Source organism: Mobula hypostoma, chromosome 6 (genome assembly GCF_963921235.1).
Source record: "Mobula hypostoma chromosome 6, sMobHyp1.1, whole genome shotgun sequence".
In the NCBI taxonomy this organism is placed as follows: Eukaryota; Metazoa; Chordata; class Chondrichthyes; order Myliobatiformes; family Myliobatidae; genus Mobula; species Mobula hypostoma.
Window position 1 is genome coordinate 157477372 of NC_086102.1, and position 7687 is coordinate 157485058.

The following is a 7687-nucleotide window of genomic DNA, read 5'->3' on the forward strand; positions in this document are numbered from 1 at the left end:
GATAAAGAACAGACCATGGGCACGGTAAAAAAAAGTCTCAAAGTCTCTCGAAAGTCCCATCATCTCACACAGACAGTAGAAGGAAGAAAAACTCTCCCTCCATGAGCTTCCAATGCCACAAACCTGCCGATGCAGCACGCTGGAAGCACCTGACCACAGCCGACTCTTGAGTCCATCTGAAAACTTCGAGCCTCTGACCAGCCCTCCGACACCGAGCACCAGCTCTGATGAGCGCTTTGACCCCGGCCCCGGCAACAAGCAATAGGCAAAGCCAAGAATTTGGGGCCTTCCCCTCCGGAGATTCTCGATCGCACAGTAGCAGCGACAGCGAAGCAGGCATTTCTGAAGTTTCTCCAGATGTTCCTCCGTGTTTCTCCCGTCTGTCTCCATCAAATCAGGATTGTGCACGGTACCTACTTACAAATACGATATCATTTCGGAGCGGCCGCGCGCACTGCGTCACACCGCCATCTTCTCCTCCCCTCTGATTAGTGATGAATTAGCCATTTGGATTCAGAACTAGTTTGCCCATAGAAGACAGAGAGTAGTGATCGAAGGGGACTATTCTAGCTGCAAGGCTGTGATTCGTGGTATTCTGCAGGGATCTGCACTAAGACCCTTGCTGTTTGTGATGTATATAAATGATCTGGATGAAAATGTAGATGGGTGGGTTGGTAAGTTTGTGGATGATACAAAGATTGGTGTGTTGTGGATAGCACAGAAGACTGCCAAAGTCTTTAACAGGATATACATCAGTTGCTGATATGCGTGGAGAAATGGCAGATGGAGGTTAGCCTGGCCAAGTGTGAAGTGTTGCACAGTGGTATGTCAAATACAAAGAGACAGCACACTGTTACAGCAAGATCCTTAACAGTGTTGATGGGCACAGGGATCTCGGGGTCCAAGTTCACAGTTCCCTGAAAGTTTCTACACAGGTGTGATATGTGTACCTTTAATAGTCAAGGCATGCAGTTTTAATGTCAGGAAGTTATGTTGCATCTTTATAAAACTCTAGTTGAACTGCATCTCAAGTATTGCATACAGTTCTGGTCACCCCATTATAGCTCCAAGCTTTTGGAGAGGGTGTAAAAGAGTTTACCAGGATGTTGCCAGGACTGGTGTTCATGTGCTATCATGAGAGGTTGGATAAACTTGGGTTGTTTTCTATGGAGCAGCAGAGGCTGAGGGGAGATCTGATAGAGATTCATAAGATACTGAGAAGCATAGAGCAGTCTGACAATATCTTTTTCCAGGGGTTGAAATGTCTAATTCTAGAGGGCATGCATTTGAGGTGGAGGGAGGGTGGATGTAATTTCAAAGGAGATGTGAAAGGCAAGTTTTTACACAGGGAGTGTTGGATACCTCGAATGCACTGCCTGGGGTGGCGGTAGGGACAGAAATATTAGAGACTTTTAAAAGACATTTTGATAGGCACATGAATGTGAGGAAATGGAAGGATATGGACTGTTTAGGCAGAAGATATTTTTAGACATCCATTTGATTAGTAATTTGTGGGCTAAAATGCCTGTTCCTGTGTTGTTCTCTACTATGTCCTATGTTCTTCCCCATCAGCTGTTCCACAGCTAGCTCGCTTCCTCATGCAACAGCAGGTCAGGAGATGCAACACTTTTGTCCTTCCACCTCTTCTTTTCCCACTTCCGGCGATGCAAATAGTCCTTCCAGTTGGAGCAGCGATCCGCTTGCATTTCTTCCAATCTACTGTTCTGCACTCAGTGTTCTTGTTATGCACTGGGTGACCACTCTGCAAGGCAGCAGGGATTTAGAGCTCCCTGTTATTTTCCCCTATAAATTTCCATTCCAGGCACGGGTTGACCTATCAGTCTGTAGCCTACAACAAAGCCTAATGTGAGCCTGAGGAATAGCACCTTATCTTCCATCCATGCATGTTGCAGCCTTCTGGGCTCAACGTTGAATTCTGTTACTGTAGGTAACTCGCATTCTCCATCTGTATTCTCTCTGCTGCAGGAAAGCAGCATCCGTCATCAGGGACCCCCACCACCCAGGCCATGCTCTCTTCTCACTGCTGCCATCAGGAAGAGGGTACAGGAGCCTTAGGGCTCACACCACCAGGTTCAGAAACAATTATTACCCATGAAGCATCAGGCTCTCGAACCAAAGGAGATAATTTCACTCAACTTCACTTGCGCCATCACTGAGCTGTTCCCAAAACCTGTGTTAGTATTCTCACTCTCCAGCTGTCTTCATCTCAGTGCTGCTGTTAATTATCTCTCTCTTTAATTGCCTCAATTAAACCGTTGACCAGATGACTTCTAATACATATCCCCACTACAACCTTGACATCACCTTATTGGAGATAGATAGATAGATACTTTATTGATCCCAAAGGAAATTACAGTGTCACAGAAGCATTACAAGTGCACAGATATACAAATATTAGAAGAGAAGTAAGAAAGAATAAAAGGTAAGTTACCTCAAACAGTCTAACAGGAGGGAGTAATCACTTCTCCGGCTACAGGTTGACTCATTATAGAGCCTAATGGCCAAGGATAAGAATGACCTTGTATTTCGCTCTTTAGAGCGGTGCAGTTGTTTTAGTCTATTAGTAAAAGTGCTCCTCTGTTCAGCCAAGATAGCATGCAGAGGGTGAGAAACATTGTCCATAACTGCCAGGATTTTCCATAGGGTGCTTTGTTCTAGGACAGCCTTCAGTGTGACCAGTTTGACTCCTATATCAAAGTCAGCCTTTCTAATCTGCTTATTGAGCCTGTTGGCATCACCCGTACCATTGCATTGAAGCTTGCATTGGTGACAACAGGCTGGTAGAACATGTGAAGGAAGGGCCTGAATACTCCAAAAGACCTCAGCCTCCTCAGGAAGTAGAGGCAACTCTGGCTGTTCTTGTACACAGCCAACCTTATTCATTCCCCACCTTAGAGAAACAAAGAAAGATACCGTGTGGAAACAGCCCACTGAGACCACATTGATCATCAACCATCCATTTAGACTCATCTTACGTTAATCTTTTATTTTCTGCCCATATTTCCATCAATTCTTCCCAAATTCTACCACTTAACCTAGATACTGGGACAATTTCCAACAGCCAATTAACGTTCCAATCCACATGTTTTTGTGATGTGGGAGGAAATCAGAGTATGTGGAGAAAACCCTTGCAGTCACTTCTTCTTATTGTGTCCACAGACAGTCTATACATGGTCCAGCCAGAACTGGACACATTTTTGCGCCTTGTTGTTGAATTCGGCAAGATCTGCAACAGTACAGGGTTCCTCTAGCAGTGGACATTGCAGGAGATGTTGCATAGTTTGTGGCTCAGTTCCACATTCACAAGTTGTCGGGCTGGTTGTATATCCCCATTTGCTTAGTGACACCTTTGAATGACCTAGTTCAGTCCTAAGTCTGTTAAGGTACTTCCAGGTTGCCCAGTTCAATTAGGTCCTGGGGGAAGGCTTTCATCTGGTAGAATTTCCATCGTTAGGGGTTGTTTGAGACTGACGAGCTGGTCTTTCCACAAGGCGATGCGGGCTTCAGATGGAGTTGATTGTAATGGAACAACACTGTTCATGAAGCTCTTCCTTGACTTTAGGCTGCTGGGTGTAGGTGTATGACCATGTAGAGGATGCCCCTTATCTGATGTTTGACGGAGTCGTTCTTTCTTGCTGGCTACTGTTCTTCTTATATTGGGGGAGCGATACCCGCCAGGATATATAGGCTGTTGGTGTTTGTTGGTTTTAAACAACCTGTGAAAAGCTGGCAGCTTACATTCAGAATGGCAACCATCTTCTTAGCATGAGTAGATCTTTTCCATGCAGGCCAGGCGTACTCGGCAGTGGAATAGGAAAGAGCAAGTGCACTGCTCACAATGTTTTCGAACTTGCTCCCCATTTTGTGTTAGTGAGCTTATTCAGGATGTTGCTTTGTGCACTCACTTTTGCCTTTGTCTTATTGATATGGTTCTTGAAAGTGAGGCGTCTGTCAAGGGTGACTCCTAAGTAGATTGTGTGCTCGCAATGCCTCAGTGTTGCTCGCACACCAGGTTACTTTAAGCTGTCATTTGGCTTCACGGTTCCTGAGGTGGAATGCATGAACTTGCGTCTTTGATGGGTTTGCGCAGAGGTGGTTTTCTTCATAGTAGGCTGTTAGTCCCTCCAAGGCCTCAGAAAGCGTTTTCTCCACGGTGTTAAAATCAGTGCTTTGGGCAGTGATGCATAAGTCATCAGCATATATAAGACGGCATGTGACATCATATGTAGGTTGGTCATTCGTGTAGAAGTTGTATAGCAGCGATACAAGGACACTTCCCTGAGGAAGACCATTATTCTGAATACACCACCTGCTGCACTTCCCACCTAGTTCAACATAGAAACGGTGATTCTGAAGCATGGAGGCCAAGGTAGAAGCATTCACGTCGTGGCCCTGTTTCAACTAATTCTACCACCCCACACGCAGCAAGTAGTGTATGCAGTCACAAGACAAACATGCAAACTCCTCACAGACTACACCTGAGGTCAGGTTCAAACTCAGGTCTCCAGTGATGTGAGGCACTGATTACATGATCGCATATCTTTTCTGCAACTTAGAACTAATCATTGGTTAAATCTTTCCCAATTGTGATGAAAGATCTTCAGACTGAAGCACTCACTCTGTTTCTTTTCCCACAAATGCTGCCTGAGCTGCTGACTATTTCCAGCATGGTCTGTTTTTGTTTCAGATTTGCAGCATCTGTAGCATTTTGATTTTTAATTGGATCCTGCTGAGTGCTTTCTCTCTGCAGTAGGCTTGCCTTAATATATTTCCTCTCATCAAGCAGTGTGATCAGATTAAACCTGTTCTGACAAAGAATTATGCTTGAAATTCTCACTTACTAACTTACTGTATGTTTTTAGCATTTTCATATTTCAGTAATACATCTAGCCTATTTAAGCTGTTTACAGGTATAATAGACATCATACTGTCTACAGTATCATATGCTTAACTATCTCACCATTGACCAATTCATGGATGGAGCTAGAGTTGTACAAAAAACAGAAAGAATATGTAGCTGCTGGAAAGGCTCTGGTCAGAGGTCATTGACTTGAATCCAAGGACCAAAAGAGATTCTGCAGACACAAAATGCTGGAGCAGACCTTTCATCAAACAAATGGGCTCAGCTCAAGGCATTGACTGTTCACTTCTCTCCATAGATACTGCCTGACCTGCTGAGTTCCTCCAGCATTTTGTGTGTCCTGAATCCTCCACAAACCTTCTGTTTCTCTACCAATGTTGGTGGATGGAGACGGATGGTTGTGGTAAGCAGATATGACATTCCTTCTGCAGGGGGAGAGGATGGAAACATTACTAAGCCAACAGCTACCATTAACTCTGTGCCACGAACATAAACAGAGCATTGGCAAGCAGATGTACACTCATCAGTCCAAGCCTATTCTCTTCAACTGGAATAGCTGTGTGGAAGACTACAAAATTAGATTAGGAGAAGAGAATAAACAATTTACTTTTCAAAAGGTTGCTTTCTTCATGTTGGGTTATACTTTCACAAGTATTTTCACCTTTGTGGTCTCTGGCTTGAAATATCCATTACTGTCTGGCTATGAAGGATAATGCTACCGGTTCAAATGGTGTGCCTTTAGATAGGATTTGCAAAAAGAACATCAGCATATTAGTTAGAATTTATTCTTCTTAGGTTCTATACAGAAAATCTCCAACTAGTATCAAGAAAAATTGCATGCCTCTTATTCCAAAGTCAGACAATCCAAATAATTTTTTTAAATTAATAATTGGCACTGAATTACCCTTGGTTCAATATTTCTGAAGGTGAGTGAGTGAGTGAGTGAGTGAGGCTTCCGTCGGTGAGGATCGACCATGGATGATGCATCTTAGCTGTGTAGATATGCAAGCCTGAACAGTACAATACAGAGAGCAAGCTGTTGCCTATGTAGCAAGCTCCCCGTCTCCCTGCGTCTGATGAACCTAAGGGAACGGCAGAGACCGATACAGTTTGGTACCAGCACCATCGCAGGAGTTGCCAGTCAGCATTGAACTCAATGTAGGACTGCCTTAAGGACCCCAGCTCTGGATTTTTCCCTCGAGGTTTACTCCCAAAGCCTTACCCCCAAGTGGCTAGAGCTGCATGGCAGCAGAGGTTTGAGATCAGAGTTTTCCTGCTCCTAGATGAGCTGCCAACCATGGCTGACAAGCCCCCATCTACCTGAAGCGACTGGTTTTAAGGCACCAGTAACCCGGCTTTTCCCCTTCTCCTGTCAGTAGAAATGGCTTCACTGGGCTTAGTAGTTAAGCCACACATGAATCCCAGGAGCTGGACTTGGTTGCCAGAGGCTATTTCTGAAGGTGCTCAGTTATTAATTAAAACACCATTATTGACAAAATGTTAGTTCGCAGGTACAACAAGTCATTCGGAAACATGACAGTTTATATTCACTTATTTCTAAGGAGATTGTTAATGGAAAATCCTACAAAAAGTAGTAGATACGGCCCAGTGCATCACGGGTAAACCCTCCCCACTCTTGAGCAGATTCACACATAGCTTTGTCAGAGGAAAGTAACATCCATCATCAGGGTCCCCCGCCACCCAGGACATGCTCTCTTCTCACTACTGCCATCAGAAAGAGGGTACAGAAGCCTCAGCACTTACACCACCAGGTTATTACCCTCAACCATCAGGCGCTTGAACCAGAGGAGATAATTTCACTCGACCGCACTTGCCCCATTACTGATCATTGCTTCACTATTTATGATTGTTTTTTTTTCTTTTTGTACTTGCACAGTTTGTTGTTTTTCACACAGTTGATGTGGTCTTCCATTGATTTTATTATGTTTATGGGATTTATTAAGTATGCTCACAAAAAAATGAATCTCAGGGTTGTATATGGTGACTTTGAACTCCGAACACAAATGTGGAGGTTATGCTTCAGTTGTAAAGGGTTTTGTTGAGAGTAACATGTCTGGGACTGGCCACCCGACTTAAGGAAGAATATTAACACATCTGAAGCAGTTTGCAGAAGGTTTCCCAGACAAATACCTGAAATGGGTAGGTTGTCTAATGAGGATAGATTGAATGGGGATACATTGTATATGATCCAGTTAGAAGAGTGAGGGGGGGGGAATTGAAATGTATAAGGTCTAGAGTAGCATTTGCAGCTTGGTTTTGAGGGGGATATTTCCTGTTATGAATGTATCTAAAACTATGAGGTCACTAATGAAAATAAAGAGGCACCTACCTGAGACCAAGGTAAGAATGTGAGTATGAGTTTGTATTTTGATTAGCTATGGTAGTATTGAATGAATAGAGCAAGTGGCCTTCTCCTGATTTAAATGTGTAGTCTTCCTATTCTGGCTTGTGCATAACTTCTATAGATATGTGGTGGAGAGTATATTGACTGGCTGCATTACTGCCAGGTATGAAAATATCAATGCAGTTGAATGGAAAATCTTGCAAAAGGTAGCGTATATGGCCCTTTCCATCACTGGTAAAGCCTGCCCCACCATTGAGCACATCTACATGAAACATTGTTGCAGGAAAGCAGCATTCATCACCAGGATCCGCCACCACCCGGGTTATGCTCTCTTCTCACTGCTACCATCAGGAAGAAGGTACAGCAGCCTCAAGACTCACACCACCAAGTTTAGGTTCAGTTATTACTCCTCAACCATCAGGCTCTTGAACCAGTGAGGA